This window comes from Pogona vitticeps, chromosome 1 (genome assembly GCF_051106095.1).
Source record: "Pogona vitticeps strain Pit_001003342236 chromosome 1, PviZW2.1, whole genome shotgun sequence".
In the NCBI taxonomy this organism is placed as follows: Eukaryota; Metazoa; Chordata; class Lepidosauria; order Squamata; family Agamidae; genus Pogona; species Pogona vitticeps.
Window position 1 is genome coordinate 334,086,003 of NC_135783.1, and position 21,041 is coordinate 334,107,043.

The window sequence follows — 21,041 nt, forward strand, 5'->3', positions numbered from 1 at the left end:
CTGCCAGATAGATAGAAAAAGAAGAGCCAGTTATTCAGTTAGGTTTCTAGTAGTCTGATTGTCTGTTAGGAGTATGGTAATTTGTTACTATGTCTGGTAAGAATATGACATGAAACTATTACAAGTCTGTCAAGCACAGGTCTATATCAAATACTGTACAAATGTTTCAAGCACTGTTAGTTTATTCTGCATCTATATTACAATGTAAATGTTCTTACATGAAAAACACGTGGTTGACAGGAGTAGTACTGTAATTCCTACTGGGATATGCCAAGACAAGCAAGAAACTTGTTTTTGCAAACCATTCAGGGTTGAAGAGCTGGTGTTCAGTTCACAGACCTTTGTCTGCTTCCAAATGTCTTGTTCCAACCCTCGCCTCGAAATTCATATAACATTCAGTCTTGGTTTTGAACACATCCTTGTCATAGTCTGCTGACCTCTCTCAGAAAGATCACTGTTCATTTCAGACAAATCTTCCTGCTGCTATTTTCTTTTGAAATATCTCTGTCCGAGAGTGAAAGAAAATCTGAATTATGTGGCTCTTGTTTCTCTTCAAGTATTTTGAAAGGCCAGGTATGGGGAAGTGGTTCCCACCCAAAATGACAAGTCAGTTTCAATTTTTGTTTAAAACAGATGAGAGAGAGTTATATCATTTGGTTGCCTTATGCAGCTTTATAGCTTTATGAGAATATGTCATAAAGTATTAACACAAAAGCCCTACTATGAGCAAATTTTAAAAAAAAGGAGACTGGAGTGAGTGAGGAAAGAACCAGTAAACAGATCTTACGATTGCTACATTATGCAAATACAATTCAGATTCCCAACCTCACCTCTTTGGATTATTAACTCATTTTTCTACAACAGCAACAGCAACAACAAAACTCAGTTGTCATATTGGAGTACTTAAGAGGGCCATTTTGGTCACTATTACAGAACTGCAGGTAAGCATTCTTTTTAAAAAAAATGAATAAAAATCAAATCAACACATCCTCTCTCTGCTTCTATGAATATTTGAAACACTGAACTCCTGTGTTTTTTTTAAAAAAATGCCAAATGAGCTATGAATGGAAGAGAAGATGCTTGGAACAACATTCTGAACACTATATTATGCATGAGAGAGGCTCCCTTTAGTTTCTGTGTAACCATAATAACTGGGAAAGCTCTACAGATTTTGAGAGTTAGAATGTGCTGATCAATGAACCACATTCTCACAGAGCAAACGTACACTTTCAGAGGACAACAACCAGAATCCCTTAGCCAGCATTGCCATGTACTTTTGTAGTCCAAAAAAGTTCATTTTTACAACTTGAACTTTATCAGTCCAAAGCCAGCCCAGGGAAACCATCTGAGCATATTTACACCACAAATATATATGCATTTTGCATTCAGTTTGTTCTTCATCATCGTTTAGTCGTTTAGTTGTGTCTGACTCTTCCTGACCCCATGAACCAGAGCACGCCAGGCCTTCCTATCTTACACTGCCTCCCGTAGTTCTGTCAATTTTATGTTGGTTGCTTCGCAGACACTGTCCAGCCATCTCATCCTCTGTTGTCCCCTTCTCCTCTTGCCATCACACTTTCCTAACATCAAGGTCTTTTCCAAGGAGTCTTCTCTTCTCATGAGATGGCCAAAGTACTGGAGCCTCAGCTTCAGGATCTGTCCTTCCAGTGAGCACTCAGGGTTGATTTCCTTTAGAATTGATAGGTTTGTTCTCCTTGCAGTCCAGGGGACTCTCAAGAGCCTCCTCCAGCACCACAATTCAAAAGCATCAATTCTTTGGCGGTCACCCTTCTTTATGGTCCAGCTCTCACTTCCATACGTCACGACAGGAAAAACCGTAGCTTTGACTATGCGGACGTTTGTTGGCAAGGTGATGTCTCTGCTTTTCAAGATGCTGTCAAGGTTTGTCATCGCTTTCCTCCCAAGAAGCAGGCGTCTTTTAATTTTGTGGCTGCTGTCTCCATCTGCAGTGATCATGGAGCCCAAGAAAGTAAAATCTGTCACTACCTCCATATCTTCCCCTTCAATTTCCCAGGAGGTGATGGGACCAGTGGCCATGATCTTAGTTTTTTTGATGTTGAGTTTCAGGCCATTTTTTGCACTCTCCTCTTTCACCCTCATTAAGAGGTTCTTTAATTCCTCCTCACTTTCTGCCATCAGAGTGGTATCATCTGCATATCGGAGGTTGTTCTTATGTGCCATCAAATCACCTTCAACTTATGATGACCATATGAATGAGTGACCTCCAAAATGTCCTGTCCTCTATAGCAGATTTAGATGTGAATACAAAACATACGAGTGTTGAAATACAGGAATTAATACAGTCAAAAATACAGGAGCATATGTACAGTAGAGCATCTTTATTAAGAGTGCAAACTCTTTCAAGAGTAACACTCTTGAAAGTTTGCACTCTTCTAGCCTAATAAGGCAAATAATACATCTTTATAGTATTTCATTTAAAAGTAAAAAAAAGCGATATAACTCCAAAGGCTTTAAAAGCTTTCTCGAAAATTCATTAAAGAACATCTTATAATAAGAAAATACAAAATAAAAAAAAGCATTCCTTAAGCATGTTATTAACACAGAGAAAAATATTTTCCCTAAAAGGAAAGCTCACCATGGCCTTTATCTATGTTATTCCCATGTTATCTCCTGACTGCTCTCAATCTGTATGGATCTTCCCACTTGTTTGCTTTAAAAAAAACAGGTGGCTGCGGTTCTTGGTGCTTTGAGATGTTACATAAACATGATAAAGGTCTCTATTTAAACCCTTTTGATGTTTTGGTGTAAGTCAAAACATTGTGATGCAGAACTTTAGCTCTCTTGGGATCATGAACCTTCAAAAAGTCGGGTTCCCTTGTGTAAGCAATGTCAGCTTATCCAGACAGCTTTGTGTCGACACAGCTGCCTGTCGAGATACCCCTTAACCTGGAAAAAGGCCCTGACTTGGTGTCATTTCCTTAACTATATTTGTGTAGTGCCTCCCGAATTACTGTTATGTGCTTTTACATTTAATATGTTTCATCCATAAACGCTACAGAATATTATATGAGTTCATACTCCTCATTGTTATCTCACTAAATCAAGGAATTATTCATTACTTATCATGAGGCTAAAGCCTTATAAAATGAATGGTACTTTGATTTTTCTTTTCTACTTGCTTATCAAGAAGCAACCTTAAAATAGCAATCATCATTTTTTTCCCCTCTTATACTGTTCTGCAAGAACTTCTGTTTTAGATTGTTATTCTAAATACAGGTCTCCACATCTATTTTGTGGCATTTCTTTATTAATTACATTTTACAGGCAAACGTAACTTAAGTGGCAAAATAAACAGCACTCTGGAGGATGAGGAAGTCTTTATTTTGGTGTATGAGGTAGTTTAAAATGCAAGGCTGACTGGCTTAGCATGAAGACATTTATCTGTCCAAGTGGCGTGATGGGACCCAAGTGCATGCACCCCACTTCTGTGCTTCCTCCCCTTGCTCTTGGCTTTTAGCACACAACTGCTGAGCCTTTATGGCCGTTTAACAAAAGTCAGGGAATGGAGCATCAGTAATGCAACTCATGAGCCTTCTTGTTACACAAACACTGGCAGCAATAACCAAACTCTGGAAAACCTCCTCCTTTTCAACCTTTGCCTGCTCCACTTCTTGGGCTTTATAAGCACCCCTCCCTACCCAACATCAACAAAAGTCCATCCTCAGTCTCAGGTTTTGGTCCTGAAATTTCAGGAAACAGGATGTCGCTTGCCTGCCAATTCCAATCTGCCCTACTTATACAAGGGGTGTGTGTGTGTGTGTGTGTGTGTGTGTGTGTGTGTGTGTGTGTGTGTGTGTGTGTGTGTGTGTGTGTGTGTGTGTGTGTGTGTGTGTGTGTGTGTGTGTGTGTGTGTGTGTGTGTGTGTGTGTGTGTGTGTGTGTGTGTGTGTGTGTGTGTGTGTGTGTGTGTTTTCTGGGTAACCCCTCAACATTCTTACTCATCCTGGAAACTTCAGTAAAACATAAAGATTCTGAATGCCTTGGGAAAAAGCAGTCTGAATAATAAGAAAAGCCCCTCCTATCAATTAGTGGTTCTAACTCTTTTCAAGATAGGCCAGTTAGGTAACAAAGAGAATTTTGCTTACTGCCTAATTCTTCATAACACCTTTTTGAGGTTGGAACATCACACAGCTTTCAAGTTTTTGATGAGCGCAGGAGCCAGATTTATGCGTCAGGCTGGGCTATTCATAATATCTGCTGCAGGATTTGTCAGATAGACGGGAGAGGGAGTCCTTTTATCTTTTCAAAGAGGCCTTTTCAAAATTTTTGCCTTGATAAAGCATGCTCAAATTATCATTAAAGCCATGCCAGCAGTTTCATTCCCTCCCTGCCCACATACCCTTCTCGACTTCTTTCTGATAGGTATTCTCTTGTGATATAGATCCAGGTCAGACTATTCATTTCAGTTACAGAGGACCAATTCTTTCTATTTCCTAAGGCTTCAAGAAATGGGTAGCCCAATGTTTCTGTCATAATGAATACGAACAGGGTATTAAATAAAATATTAAGAGGACATCAGGGCCGCTTCTTCTAGGAACCACTTTAATTGCCTGTTGTAGCTACTGGGACCATATTCACTATTACACATTTTCCAGCTTCGCATGCTGCCTCTTGTAGATGTGGCTGGGAGGAACCTTTCCGAGCTGGGGTGACTGTCAATTACTAAAGCACTAACCAATAGTTTCTTCCCTGGGGTGACTGTCAATTACTAAAGCACTAACCAATAGTTTCTTCCCTGCCTCTGATTAAAAAAATCCATGCCTTTCTGCTCTTCATTTTTACTTTCTCCTTTGTCTGTTGGAAGCAGGCAAAGAGTCTATTGAGGCCTGTTGTTTAAAGCAGTCATGTTTTTAGCTTGTTGTTATCTGTTCACTGTAAGTCAATGAGATCTTTTATTCTTTCCTACTTATGAGACTGCAAGTGCTAGTTGATGAGAAAAAGGGGTGGATCACTCTGGGGAAGCTTGAAGCTAATTCTGTGTAGAGAGAATTCCTTGCACTTCTGCTGTGCAGCTAGAGGAATTTAACCAGAAATTCAAAACTCTCCAACGAAGCAAATATCAAGGGGTGGCGATCTGGCAGGCTAAGAATGGAAGTTTCACTACTATATAAGGATGGAGATGAGTTTAGATGAGACTATGCAGGCAGGGCTGATCTCCAGATTTAGGAGGGAGTTGCTTTTGGAGTGGAAGGGAAAGTGATATCGCCATTCTGAAATGAGCCGACTTTTAGTGAGCAGCTTAACAGGCATCAGCAGAGGCTGAATTGCCTGAAGGCTTTTTCAGAATGGGTGATATGAAATACTTCGTTTTGTGAACCCTATACTATTTCTTTATGATTTATAACAGCGTTGTTTGCATTGTGTATTCATATATCCAAGGTCCAGGAGACGGTGATGTCCCATCCGTACACAGGATGAAACAGCAACAATTGCTCTTCATGCCCTTCCCCCTTCCCTGTCTTCTTCCTCCACCAGTTTCTGTACTTCGCTTTCTGCCCTTTCCACGCTTCCTCTCATCATGTTGATGACCTTTTCCTTCCCCAACCCCTTCCAACCCTGGTCCCAAAATCTCTCCAGTCTTGAGAACAATCAGTCAGTACTTCTCTTCGTTGTATAACTTGGCTTGTGCCAAGTAATTTTTTACAAAAATAGAGTAAGTCTATAATTAAAATGTTTCATTCTTTGCTGTCTAGCAGGTGAGTGCTAAACCTATTAACAGTGGAGAGCAGCTTTCCCAGTTTGCACCACAAACCAAACCTCATTGCTTTCACTGCATCTGATTGTTACACAAATCTGTTTCCTGATTTGTGGAGGAGATGTCTACCAGTGGCTAGCCGCTGCAGTGCGGTGACCGATCACAATAAACGTTGTCTCTGGCATCACAGGCAATTTGATTCTGTGTATCACTTACCTCCGAAATGAATAGGAGGGTTTTCTTGTATTAACATCCAGCTGTGAGTTTTGTAAAGAGATCTGATTGGCCACTGGGGAAACAGGAGAACAGATGATACAGGTCTTTTGTCCAACCCAGCATAGCTCCTTTTTAAAAATCCTTTACTCTGTAGTTGTCTTTCTCAGCTTAAAAACCCATGTACAATACAAAATGCAATAGTTATACCGCTTGTTAACCACGTGCCATCAAACCAATTCTGACTGATGACCCTTTTCAGGGTTTTCCAGGTAGAGAATACTCGGAAGCAATTTACCATTCCCTTATTCTGGGAGTGCTTGAGTTCTGTGCAGCTTGCTCAAGGCTACACGGGTTGGCTGTACTCACAGAAAGCACAGTGGGGAATCAAACTCCCAACCAGAGATGGGCACAAATAATAATAAAAAAAATGAATCACCAAATTCATTCAGAAATCATTGATTTGGCAATTTGTATTCGTACAAATTAATGTCCCAACAAATACAAAGTAATTAATTTTTAGTGATTTTTAGTTCATAAATTTGATTGGCTATAAAATGTCCCCTCCCCCTGGGCACCTAGAGAGGCCAAAATTGCAGGGAAGCTACCTCTGACTCTACAATCTACCCAAGGCTGGTGAAGACTAGGTTTCAGATGTATGAGCGATATACCCACAAAGAGGGCTTCCCAAGGAAAGTTCCCCCCAAGCGCATTTCATATAGCAGCGTCTATGATCATAGAGAAGTGTCTACTGACTCTCCTCCAAGTTTGGTGAAGATTGGGTTTCCCCAAGCCAGGAGCTAAAGGGGACTTGCCTTGTGGGGGATGCACGTTGTGAGTGTATAACTTGGATGTATGAAACCCAAATTTCACCAGACTGGAGGTATTGTAGAGGTGAGTTGGGAGAAGCCTCTCTGTCATTTTTCTGTCTCTAGGTGTCTGGGTGGAACTTTCTGGGGTGGGGCCCTACTTTTGTGTGTATAACTCAGATGTCCAAAACCCAAACTTTACCAAACTTTCAGGGCTTGTAGGTGAGCATCATGGAAAGCTTTCCTGCAAATTTGGTGTGTCTATGTGCTTGTGGGGCATTTTAGAGGATTTAGAGGATTTTAAAGTTTTAAAAAGTGTTTAACATTGTAAATTTGTAATTAATGATTTGTCGACCTTGACAAAACAAATCACCATTTTTTAAAAATTCATCCCCATCTGTACTCCCAATTTCTGGCTCTGCAGCCAGATACCTAAACCACTGAGCTATTAAGCCAATCATCTGTTAGCACAGCCCAAAACATTGTGCTATAGTATGCTCTTATCACTTCAAAATATAACTCAGGAACTGCAGCATGTGAAATCATAGGCTCTGTACCAACAGTGCAATAAAGCCAGCTAATGGCAAAGTGTTGGGACTTTTTGATTCATATGGCTAATGATGCCACTCAGACCCCCCCCTTCAAGCTTCCCTCTTCCCTCTGAGCTTAGCACTAATTATCACCATAGTTGAAGGGAAGGCAAAGTGTTATATGTAGTTTGACCCTGAGTTTTAACTTCTAGATCTCTGGGGGAGAGTTCTGAACTCTCAAGAATAACAATTTTTAGTACCTCACAGTAACCGTATTTTAGAACACATCTCCATAAAGAAAACAGTGGTTGGAATCCTGTTTGTATAATTTACATCATGCAGGACTGAAATTGATATAGTTGGAGATTTTGTATATTTTGGGTCAATCATCAACCCAAAAGGAGACTGCAGCTAAGAAACCAGAAAAAGATTGAGGCTGGGAAGGGCAGCAATGAAAGAATTAGAAAAGATCATAAAGTCTAAGGAGGTGCCACTGGGGATCAAGACCAAGTTCATCCACAATCTTGCATCTCCAGTTACCATGTACGGGTGTGAAAGCTGGACAGTAAAGAAAGTTGACAGGAAGAACATTGATTAATTTGAAATGTGGTGCTGGAAGAGAGCTTTGTGAATACCTGGGACTGCCAAAAGGACGAACAAGTGGGTCCTAGATCAAATCAAGATGAAACCATCTCTGGAGGCAAAAATGATGAAACTGAGGCTTTCCTACTTTGGGCACATCATCAGAAGGCAGGATTCTCTGGAAAAGACAAAAATTGCTGGGAAAGGTGGAAGGCAGCAGGAAAACGGGAAGACCAGGTTTGAGATAGACCGACTTCCTAGAGCAGTGATGGTGAACCATTTTGAGCCCGAGTGTCCAAACTGCAACACAAAACCAACTTATTTGTTTAAAAGTGCCAAAATACCAATTAAAATCGAATACTGAGGTTTTTGTTTAGAAAAAAACAACTGTCCTTGCACTGCAAGGGTTAAATGCTTGTGTTTTTCCTATGGGCAGTATCAACAAAGAAATACTTACCGGTCCTCTGATCCCCCATTGGGCTAGACCAATAATGGTTGCCATTGCACCCCTCCACTGGACGACTGCACCAGCAGAAGGGAGTGCCAAAATCCAGGATTGGAGGGCAGGTAAGTATTTTTTGATGGCAACTTATGACTCATGTACCCACAGAGAGGGCTCTGCGTGCCAACTGTGGCACGCGCGCCATAGGTTTGCCATCACTGTCCTAAAGGAACCACATATTTGAGTTTATTTATTTAACTTTAACTTATATGCTGCCCACGCTACCCAAAGGCTTCTGGGCGCCTTGCAGGAGCTGAGCAGACCTGTTGAAAACAAGAGCTTGTACAGATCAGGCAAGTAAAAATTCTGGTTTGTTTCCTCATGCATATTCATCCTTTTGGGGTACCTGTGAGAAGGATTAGAAATATCACCAGCACACAAGATTGTCTTTATAAAAATATAGGGTTTGGTTTGCTACAACATGGTCTGCAGATGGGACACTAAAAGGGGCGGCAGCCCACGTCAATTCATCTCAATAGGATGAAAGTATGAGCATACCTTTATAGAAATCTTATCTCATAACAAGCTGAAAGCATAAGACTGAAAGATTGAACTACTTGAACAGTTTGTTCCACAAGCTGTTCTAGGACAACCTTGATAGTATGTTTTCAGTCTTGTGGTGAGCTGTGACACATGTGTACGAACATCAGAAACATACTGGTTACATGCTTACATGGATACAATACAAGATGTTTAGTATTTTTGGAACAAATAATGAAGTTACTATAAAATGCTTCCTCCTATAATCTCACATGCAAAAATGTCAGTTTGCCCACCACAATTAGTCTTTCCGGCTGTTGGGGCTCTGTCCTTACCTCTTCTTTCGAGTCTCCTTGGCTCTCTAGCTGGGGGAGGGAGATGATGTCTTTGTGATGTTTTCAGGCAGGTTTATGAGAAACTGCTGAGGTGCTTATCTGGTAAGAAAGAGATGTTTTGGAGGAGAATTTCTATTGAATGGGCTCCTTTATACTGGACCATATGCAGAGATCTCCTGTATGGAGAATTAGTGCAGGGAAAGTGCCCCAGAGGGAGACCACAGCTGTGATACAAGGATATCTGCAAGCGGGATCTGAAGGCCTTAGGAATGGACCTCAACAGATGGGAAACCTTGACATCTGAGCGTTCAGCCTGGATGCAGGCAGTGCAACATAGCCTCTCCCAATTTGAAGAGACCTTTGTCCAGCAGGCCAAGGCAAAGAGGCAGTCCCGAAACCAGCAAAATCAGGGAGCTGGACAGGGGACAGATTGTATTTGTCTTTAGTGTGGGAGGGATTGTCACTCTTGAATTGGCCTTCTCAGCCACACTAATCGCTGTTCCAAGACCTCCATGCAGATCATGTTACCATAGTCTTTCAAGACTGAAGGATGCCTACAGATGCAGAGATAGTAACATAAATTATTAAAAAGAAAAATCATGGAAAATAATTTTATATTACCATGAGTTAGAGGTGATTTGATGGCACATAACAATAACAATAGCTGATGATGATAAGGTAGGTGACATCATTAACTGGGACAATTAAAAAAGTTTTAAGAAAAAAAACCTTTACAAATTCCTCCAAAATGTCAGTATGCGCCAGTCCCATAGCCTACATGTTATGCAGGCAGGGTGGCTATGGGGACTGTCATGACAGGCAGCTGTACTTCCAAATTTCCTCCTGCTCCAGAGTTATAATTTGTTGGAGAATTCAGACATACAACAAATACCTTTTGGAACATAGTGACCTAAAGAATTGTAAACAGTGTCCTTGAGTTTCAGACACTTTGTGTTCGTTTGAATGACAGACAAAAGATGGCAAGTACATTTTTTCCTAGCCAGTGTAATACGTCTGAGAAAAAAAATGTGCCAGTTTTTGGCAAGCCACTAAACTGTGACTCAGAAGTGACATATTCTACTTGTCCGTAAATGGGCCCCATTTGAGATGGAGAGCACTAGATTCTCGGTAGATTTAAGAAATGCAGTGCCTGTAGTTTTAATCCTAACCTGTACTCTGCTGCTAACTGTCAGTATGCTAGAATTCCCATGACATCTAAAAATGCTTTAGAACTCATTTAGAATTTTTTAAAAATCCTATTGTACATCTCCACCTGTGTAATGGGAATGATGTTATCATTAGTGACAGATTGCCACTAATTAAAGAATTCCTTTTTAAAAAAATTCTAGGGTGTGCTCAACTTTGCCTCATTACACGTGGGTCAAACACACACACACACACACACACACACACACACACACACACACACACACACACAAAACCTCTGTAATTACTAGCAATATACTACTGATGATGATGCCATTCTTGTTGTGCAGGTGGAGATCTACAACCAAATACTGGCTAGTGATTTAATTTTGCTGGATTCTATCCCACAGCTATGAGTTTTTACTATTTATAATTTCTACTATTTACTAGTGAGTGAGTGAGTGAGTGAGTGAGTGAGTGAGTGAGTGAGTGAGTGAGTGAGTGAGTTAGTTAGTTAGTTAGTTAGTAAGTAAGCATACTGCCCCATAGTGCACAAACTACTGTATCTAGGTGGTTTACAATTCATTGAAAACACATTTAAATACAACAGTTACTGAATAATTAATACTTAAAAAATTAAACAGATTAAAACAGATTTGTGCATCTCAGGTACTTAAAAGGCAGCTTTGAACAACATAGTTTTTACTAATTTCTTAAAAACAGAGAGGGAAGGTGACTGATGAGTTTACAGTATATAATTAATTCACAATTAACTAACACATAAGTAATTTATGTATTAGTTTCTTTCATAACCTTTTTTTTCTTCTAGTGAGTTTAAGACAGCATATATGAATCTCCTCTCCCCCGTCGTTTCCTCACAACCATCTTGCTAGGTAGGTCATAATTGGGGGGTGGGGAAAGGGAGCCTTCCTCAAGACAAGTACAGAAAAGATTCACAAACCGGTTCTGGAAATCGGGGTGGCCTGTGTTGAAGCAAATAAAAATCAGTGAGCACAGGCTTACTTTTCGGGAAGGTAATGAAGTGAAATGATTTGTCCCCTGAACTTGCTTTTAACTTTGGAAAGTGCACCTTTCTACTGGATGTAACCATGCAACATTTATTAAACCTGCTTGCAAATCCTTTGGAAGAGAAGTGAGGCTGGGTGGTGTTTATGTTTTGTTTTGTTTTTTTATGAATCTCCGGGATTTCCAAGATGCTTAGCAACGTGTCAGAAGGACAAGGCCATTCAAAGTGATTGGGTGCGACATTTCAAGCTCACCACAGAAGACAGAATAAAGAAGCCATTTCATTAAGAATCATCCTCATGCTGCTTAAGCTCCTGGAACAGCCCTGCATGGGACTAGGTGCCTCGTCAGGCATGGTCACCTTCTTTACTGTGTTGATGCAGAGAGGCAAAGAAGACAAAATATTATTAGGAAACTGGCTGGGAATGTCAAGTCTACATTTTGCTTCTCCTGACCTCCGCCTCCCCCAGTGACGCTGGCTCAACATCACTTGTGGTCAATGTTGGTGGTGCAGCGTTAATCTGTTTATCGTAAACAACTATTTCCTCAGTGACAGTAGTTTAATACAGCATTTCAACCAAAGATTAGCAGTGTGGCTTGCAAAAATTAAAGCAACATATATCAGCTAGAAACAAACCCAAACACAAAACAGCAAAAGCCGCTCCTGAAGGATGTCATTATGGATGTTGTTTTAAAGGAAATTATTCCTAGAGTGTTGGTTGAAACGGTTTTAACTGTATTAATTGTTCGTAGCTTTAATAATTATCACCTATTTACTGGCATTTTAAGACTCATTTTGACAGGAAATAAATGCTGTGCTGCTCACTTATCAATCCTGAACCACACGAGAAATATTCTTTGGTTTGTTCTTCTGAGTACTGTTTCCAAGGCACAATATTAAGAACAAGAAGGCATTTCCCATTGGTAGTGACAAGGTAATAGGTTAATAATGCACAAAGTAACAGGAACAACAATCTGACTACTAGAGAAACAATGAAACTGTGTGCCTGCAGTTGAATGTATTTTTTTTCTTTCTTTCATAAAATGCATTGCAAGTCTGGAAATGTACAGACAACAACATGTGTCTGGATTTGTGTTTAGTCCAAAGACAGGAAACATTGTTTTATGGAACTGCAACTACCAGATTATGTGTCCAGCATAGCCAGCAGCCATGCAAACTGGAGTATTCTAGGAGCTGCAGTCCAAAAAGAGAGAGAAAATAATATTTCCCATCACTGATTCAGTCTGGGAGGTGTTGTATCAGGACAATCAACCAATAACATGCTGGAGTTTTTAGAACCTTGCATGCTGCCTGGAGAACATGTGGCTGCAAGGGACCTTTTTCTGGGCTGAGGTGACTGTCAATCTATCCAACACTAACCAATTATTCCATCCTGCCTCTCTGCTCAGTGCTTTTTCTCTGTTGGATGCAGTAAGTGAGTCTGTTGAAGTCTGCTGCTGAAAGCAGTCGTGTTTGTCAGTTTGCTGTGTGATCTGCTCAACTGTAATTAAAGAAAATGGTTTTTATTCTTTCTCTTACTGATGTCTCAGAGTCAGTTATTAAGATTGTAAGTGCCAATTAACAAGAAAAGAGGTGGACTAATCTGGAGAACTAGAAGTCACTCTGCTCTGTGAATCCCTGCACTTCTGTGGTGCAGCTACACGAATTTAACCAGAAATGCAAAACTTTGCAACAGAGCATTCGGAAAAACAAAATTTCCACATTTATTTCAACTGAATCACTGCACATAGAGCAGCTGTCCTTCGCTGGACCACACTCTGTCTACTCTCTTTCTACTTTAGAAAGCCACATTCTATGGTTGACTCCCTCCCTCCGCCCTTCCCTCAATATACTGTTGTTGATTTAGATGCTACTGGTAAATAGCTAATACTCTTGTTTTCCTCCCTCAGAATGTGCTTTTTTTAAAAAATTGAAAGACCAAGTACTCAGCGGCATTTCACAATGAGTCCCTTTACGTAGCCTGAAAATACTGTATGTTATTTTTGGCTACCATTTATACACAGGCACTTGAGGTTTGTGGTTAATCTGCTAGAAACACATTGACTACCACAATCCTCTCTCTTAAAATAAACCAGGAAAAGGCATATGTAAACTCAAATTGATGCAATTGCTGCCAAGGGGTATTTTGTTATATCCAGAGCCTGCCAGCAGACGTCAAGATTAGCAAAAGGCTGGTCTCACATCAATTGGAGGGGAAAAATATACAGTATTCCTACAGTTACATCTTACCAATGCAACAGTGAGACTTTCCACCAACTTTGCCTATAATGATATAGGTTTTTATTCTCTGGACAACTCAAAGAAAGCACAAGATTCATATTTATTTTATTTATTTAAAATATTTATTTAAAATATTTTCCCCCTTAAAAGGACCTAACGTGGCTTACATCATTAAAAGACAATGTTATAGCGAACATACAGTGAATATACAAATACTTAAAAGGGTCAAATACCATGAATAAACATAAGCAGCACTCAAACACTTTCAAAGCAGTAAGGTGTAATAATCCATTAAAAGAAAAACCCACTCAGGCAGCCTGTCACTGAGGGAAAGCTTGCCTGAAGACAAAGGTCTTCTCCCGCTTGCAGAAGGACAGCAAAGATGGGGTCAGCTTAGCCTCCTGTGGCAGGGAGTTCCAAAGTCTGTGAGGAGCAACCGAGAAGGCCCTCTCATGTGTCCCCACCAAACGCACCTGTGAAGATTGTGGGACTGAGAGAAAGGCCTCTCCTGATTGTCTTAATACTTGAGCAGGTTGATCAAGAAAGATGTGGCCTAAAGAATGGAATAATATTTAGACCACATCTCTCTTGATGAACTTGCTCAAGTGTTAAGATGATCAGGAGAGGCCTTTCTCTAAATATTTTTTCCATTCTTTAGATGAAAAAAGAGAGAGAGAGATGTGGTCCTTGAGATCGCTTGGACCCAAGCCCATTTTGGGCTTTATGACATAGGTGGCATTGCATAGCATTGTGCAACAGCAAATGCAATGTGAGGTAAATAATGTACAGCCCAATCAAGCCTTCATAAAATACAAGTGTAGTTAAAGCAAACTCTGATGCTGAAAACAAATTCCTGGCATCTCAAGTAGAGATGGGGACAAACTGCCAGTTTGGCAGCTGTCCAAACAAGTTTTCCATGGTTCAGTGCCCCACTCCCTTTGGTGGGCGCTCACTCAGAAGCAGCACCCAGAGGAGGTGGGGCAGGAAAAAACAGGATGCTGTTTCTGAAGGAGTGAGTACCGATGGGGATGGTGTGCTGAACTGTGGAGGACCCGTTTCACTGTCTGCTGAACCAGCATGAATTGCCAGTTCAACGGTTCGTGCCCATCTCTAATCTGAATTTTTTAATAGTGCTGGTAGTGGTCACGTCTGAGGGATAGGAGGAGGAGAATTAATTAATTAATTAATTCACCTCAGAAATGATCCAAGGCAGCTCACATCATTAAAACACAATATAAAAGCTGAAAACAGTGAATTTTTCAAATATTAAATGAATTAATAACATTACAGTAGGAATCTAATCTCTGCGGGATCAGTATCCGTGGTTTCGCTTATCCACAGCCTGCAAATATTGTATGAAAAAGAGCCAGAAATATGTATTTCCAAGATGTATTACCTGAACTGTTCACTAAAAGAGACTATGTTTTATATAGAGTTCACTATTATGCATTGTTTCTAGACAATAGACAAATAATTATAATTACCATACTTATAACCCTATTTAGTCATTCAAAAAAGGATTAATTTGAAAAAGGAGTGAATTTTAGCCCTATCATCTGCCTGGCACTGTCTCCTCCTGAAGAAAGATGATCTGAAGAGAAACAGTGTGGCTTACATGATGAAGCCTCACCTCACAATTGCGAACCTAGGATTTTCAGAATCTCCAACAGCATAGAGAGACTTCATGTTTGGCATGAGGTACCAAGATTTGTTGTCCTTTTCTAATACTGTAATAAGATTGGGATTTTCATAGAATAATTGAGTTGGAAGTGGTCTGTAAGGCCATCGAGTCCAATCCTCTACTCAATTATCCTAATTCCAAGATTCCCAGCCCCAGAGGTCACCTGGTCACCCGCTGGACAGACTTGTAGGACTGAGAAAAGAGAAAGAAGAAGGCAAAAGAGAGTTTCACTGCACATGCTTTGGGTGGGAAGCAGAAGGGTGACCCCAGGGTCACACTGCTTGCTATGAGTCACCTCACTGCTTCATGGTAACAGTAGTCTTGCTATCCATTAGACTATATGGGAGAACTCTTAATAAGTCATCCTCCCCTGGAGCAGTGAGGTGACTCCCAGTGCACAATGCAACTGAGGGGGCATTCCTTTTGGCTTCCCAGTCAAAGCTCAAGTAGTGGAGCAGATAATCATAGTAGGAAGACCTTCCTTTTGCCTTCTTCCTTTTCCTCTCCCAGTCCCAGAAGTCCACCTGGATGACTTTGGGCTGGGAGTTCCGGGATTACAAAAATCCCATCCCTCTCAGATAATCCCATTCCCCTTGAAGAAGGCAGCAACAGGCTAAGAGTCAGCCTAGACTTTCCCTACTAACTCTTCAAATGAACCCTCTCTTGAAAGTTCAAAGAGGGCTTATATGAAATAGTGCATACTTTAAAATAGCCACACTCCAGTACTCTGAAGGACGCAAGACTGGTGCTGAACCAGACCATATCTATCTATCATTTTATTCACTGAATGGCCAACCAGATGTCTCTAGAGAGCCCATCAGCAGGACACATATGCAACTGTTCCTTCCATAGCCATCTAACTAGCAGTGATGGATAGCCTTAAGGTCCATGAATTTATCTAATGTCTTCTTAAGAGTTGTCCAAGTAGGAAGCCCTTTCTGCTATTGTTGTGGCACTGAATTCCACCACTTTAACTATACACTCTATGGAAACACTGATCACCTAGTGAAGTGATGGCGAACCTATGGCACGCGTGCCGCAGCTGGCACACGGAGCCCTTTCTGCTGGCACGCAAGCCATAAGTCGCTGGATCGCTACTCCCCCACACACCCAGCCAAACCTGAGCAGGTGACTGCAACCGCGGTGTTGGTGCCCAGACAGACGGTGGGTCAGGATCCGGAGCAGCTGGTGCTGGTGGCAGATCCAGAGTGGGGTCTCAAGGCACTTCCCCCTTCAGCCAACACTTCCAGTTCAGCTGCTTCCACTTCTGGTTCCGCCACCGCCACGGCACACCGCCCCCTGTTTGTTTGTGTTTTTCTCAGTTTGGGCATGCGAGCCCAAAAAGGTTTGCCACCACGACCTAGTGTTTACTGTTATGCAGATGACAGGACATATAGCTTCTCCTAATTAGCTCAGTGGTTTAGGTATCTAGCTGCAGAGCCAGAGGTTGGGAGTTAGATTCCCCACTATGCCTCCTTGACTCAATGATCCCTAGGGTCCCTTCCAGCTCTGCAGTTCTAAGATTAGTCTAATTTGGGGTTTCAAATCTACCATGAGGCCAAAGAGAGAAGAGACAAGCACACGAGCTTCATCTTTTTAAATCAATGCCTTGTTGTCCTTCATCAGCAGTGGGGACATTCTTCTTATGTGAGTTCTCCTCACGATTTAGTATCCTAAAAATCCAGGAGTTTAAATTGGACAGATGCTCTCAAATGTACACAATACTACCTGCTGCAGACTTTAATCCTCAGATAAACCTGGGGATGAGAACACAACAGAGTTGGGGGAGCTAATTTGAGTTTGTGGAAAGTCACATTTTTGGACTGCAACTCCCAGAATTCCTCAGCCAGCACAGCCATTGACATTGGGAGTTGTTGTCCAAAAAAAAAAAAAAAGTCCAGGCTCCAGAGCTAATTAATCCTTGAATCTAGCACAGTTAGTTCTGCTCTGAACTGATATGGCTCAAATCTCATGGGACTTCACAAAGAATGGTCTAGCTTGATGGCACATGCATTTATTCATTTATTTACAATTATATTCCACTTTTCCTCAATTTGGGGCTGCGTATTTGGCTTTTCCTCATTTTGGTTCTCGCAACACCCCACAAGGCGGAGAGTCCAACTGGCCATAAATTTCATGGCTAAGGAGTGAATTGAATCTGGATCTAGAGGTGGGCAGATTTGTGCATTTGGACTAGATTTTGTAGTCCCCCCAAAGAACAAATCTGTCCACCTCTACTTGGATTTCACCAGTCTTAGTCCAATAGTCTAAAAACTTCTCCATGGTTATTTCTAGTCTAATTCTCAGCCACAAGTGATGCTTTATATGCAGACCTAGAAATCTTCAGAAATTTACAGTCTGTCGCACACACCTCAGCAAGGAGAAAGAAAAAAGTATCTTTGCTTTTCTAGTCTCAGAGATTTAACATCTGGTTCGGGCAATTCTTCATTTGCTTATTATGCATTCACACAATACTCTGGCTTTTCTCTCTTTTCTTCCAGGCATAAAATTAGACAAAAATTCAAAAGAGAAACGGAAAGCTAATAAAAATCACATCTGTTCAAATTATTGGAATAGTATTTGGGCAAAATAGGATGGAAGCAAAAATCAAATCCTGAAGGGTTATATTAAAAGAAATTATCAGAGACTTCACATGAGTACTGTATACAGAAATATAAATTAAAAGCAATCAGATTGTTTCTGTAGTTTGAAGCACAGGGACTTCAAATCCTTGGGTCATGTTTCTTTTCTCATCTGACTGGAATAACAGAACAGCATGGAAACTAATATAGTTTATTTGACAAAAGTATTAGATATGAACATAGCACACTTGCATTTAAATTCTTCCTCTATCCAATGGCCCTGGGTGTTCTCTGAGCCAGTGTGGTGTGCTGTAGATAAAATGAGAGATTAGGACTCAAGAGATCTGAGTTCAAATTCCCACTTAGCCATGGAAACTCACTGGGTATGGCACAAGTAAAACCAGCCCTTAAATACTTCACATAGCAATTTATAGGGTTGCTATACATTGGATGTGATTTGATAGCATGTAACATCATACACAAACTTCTCTCTAAGCCAAAATATATGTTAGAGATAACTTATCATTAGACGAGAGGATTTCTTAACTGCTGAAAAACTATGATTGTTACAGCTAGAGCTGTTCTCACCTCCTGCAATTTGCAAATTGGCTCACTTTTTTCTTGGGATTTAGTCCTTGGGAGCTAAATGCAGGCTTTGTCTGCAAGCCTGATTTCTCAGAGACAAAAGTCTGCCTAAATCATATCTATGGAAGATTATCTTTGGGTAGGAGAGGGGTACCACTGCTTCTCACAGTGCTGCATGTGTATAGCAGTCCCTTCCAGAGCAAAAGTCCACGTACACCTCAAGCCTTGTGACAATGTTCGAGACGCTGTCTCGGAATACAGAAATTTGTCCAGTTTAGCAAAAACAGCAACTGGATGGCTTGCATTCTTTAATATGTCCTTGACACCTTTTTTATTTAAGAATTTTGCTGATATCTCTGAAGCAATTTCCATCTGGGAGTCACAGGAGAAAAACTGATAACTAAGCATGTCTATCTCTGCCACTGGTGAAAAGGAAGAGAGGAGAACTTGAGCCCTTTGGGAGGCGAAAAGCCAGTTTTTCTATCTGAAAACACCATAAAGCTGGTGGGCATGAAATTCAATAAGATCCTTAGCAATGTGTTCTTTAGACACAAGGGATTAAAATATCCAAATTACCTTGTGGTCTAAAGGACGTCCTGCACCACAACTTTTGTTGAATGTTAAAAATAAAAAGAAGGAAATCATAAGTTCAATGGGTTGTTTTGTTTCTCCTCATTCGATTTCTTGTTCCCTCCTTCTGAGAGATATATTACTGTGTTTTAGCACTTTGTCAGTTTGATTCCCTCCTGTGCCTACTTGGAGAAAAGCCAGCCTGTGTAGCCATGGGCAAGCTGCACAGTCCCACGGCACCCCCAGAAGAAGGGAATTGTAAGCCACTTCTTTGTATTCTCTCCCTAGAAAACCCTGGAAGGTGTCGCCATAAGTCGGAATCAACTTGATGCCATGTTATTATTAAGTTCTTTACTTGTTTACCTTTTCAAGTGTTTAACAACTATATAGAATAAGTTTTTTTGGGAGGGTGAGGGCTGCTCCACTCAATATGTTGTCTGATTCTTAGAAAATTGACTGAGAAAACATGGAAAAATAGCTGTCAGTATTCTCTCACATTGAAAGAGGAACAGGAATCAGTACTGATAGATATGTATACGTTTATTTGGAAGCTCTGGTGCTCAATGAAAGAGTTATGATTTGCTCCAAACTGAATTTGAACCTACCCTGTTAGGGCCATATTTTTTTTTCTGCACAGTGAACAGCATGGGAGAAAACATAAAATACAAATGTAAGGCGAATCACCCTGAAATGACTCCCACTTCCGTTTTTTGCAATGGGGTACACATCCATGGAAGCTGGGTTACTGTGATTTCATTGGGGTGATGAACCAGGTTGAGGTTTGAGTCAGACTTTACAGGAGGGATCTGAGAAGCTGAATGCTATTTCTAAAAGGGGATCAAAGGAGAATGAATAAATATCAAGAAACTGTAAAACATGTAAGCTGCAGAAAACATATTGAGTGATACAATTGGTGTGCTACTAGGAATTCAATTGGGGACTCATTAAATAAGTAGGTATTTGCCACCTTGCATTAGGCCACTGTGCTTAATGCAAGCATAACTATTCATTTGGATTCTGGCCAATGTCTATTTTCATCCTTCTTTTTGTTGATGTGTAAGTATGAGAGATGTGGAGGGACGTGATGGTGCTGCGGGTTAAACCGCAGTAGCCTCTGTGCTGCAAGGTCAGAAGACCAGCAGTCCTGAGATTGAATCCATGCAATGGAGTGATCTCCCATCGCTTGTCCCAGCTCCTGCCAACCTAGCAGTTCGAAAGCATGCAAATGCAAGTAGATAAATAGGGACCACTTCGGTGGGAAGGTAACAGCGTTCCGTGTCTAAGTCGCACTGGCCATGTGACCACGGAAGATTGTCTTCGGACAAAACCCTGGCTCTATGGCTTGGAAAAGGGGATGAGCACCGCCCCCTAGAGTCGAACACGACTGGACAAAAATTGTCAAGGGGAACCTTTACCTTTAACCTTTACCTTTAAGTATGAGAGAGTCAAACATAATCCTGGTCCTTCAGAGTTCTTTTTAAAGGGAAGAAGTTGCTCAATTCTATTGGTTTAGAATCCATACTGATCTTCTGCTCAAAGAAAACCCTAGACTAGCCATACAAAGTTGAAAGGGTGGAGGGAAAATGACAACATGGTCTTCTATGAGGAGAAAGGTGGCATATAAATAATTTAAATAAATTTAAATAAAATAGACATGTGTCAGCCCTCCTCCCCCTCTCCCACATCCCTATATGGACAGGGATGGCCTGAAGAGACTGTGTAAACATAGTTACTTGCATTCTTTAGATCAGGAGCAGCAACTGTGTTTTAATTGTCTGGAGAACTTTAAACTGTGTCCACTACAATAGAATTACAGTTCCTGTTTAGACCTTTCCACTCAACATGGGGTGATCAAAGTTGGACATGGAGCAGCGAGGCGTATCTCTGTAATCCCACAACTCTTTCAATTTTACAAAATGTTTGTATGTGTCCAGTACAAAAATTCAGAGCCTTATATTTGCTTGGATTCCGGAGGATTCTGACTAAACATTAGGAACACCTTCATTCCAATAAAAAACTTCT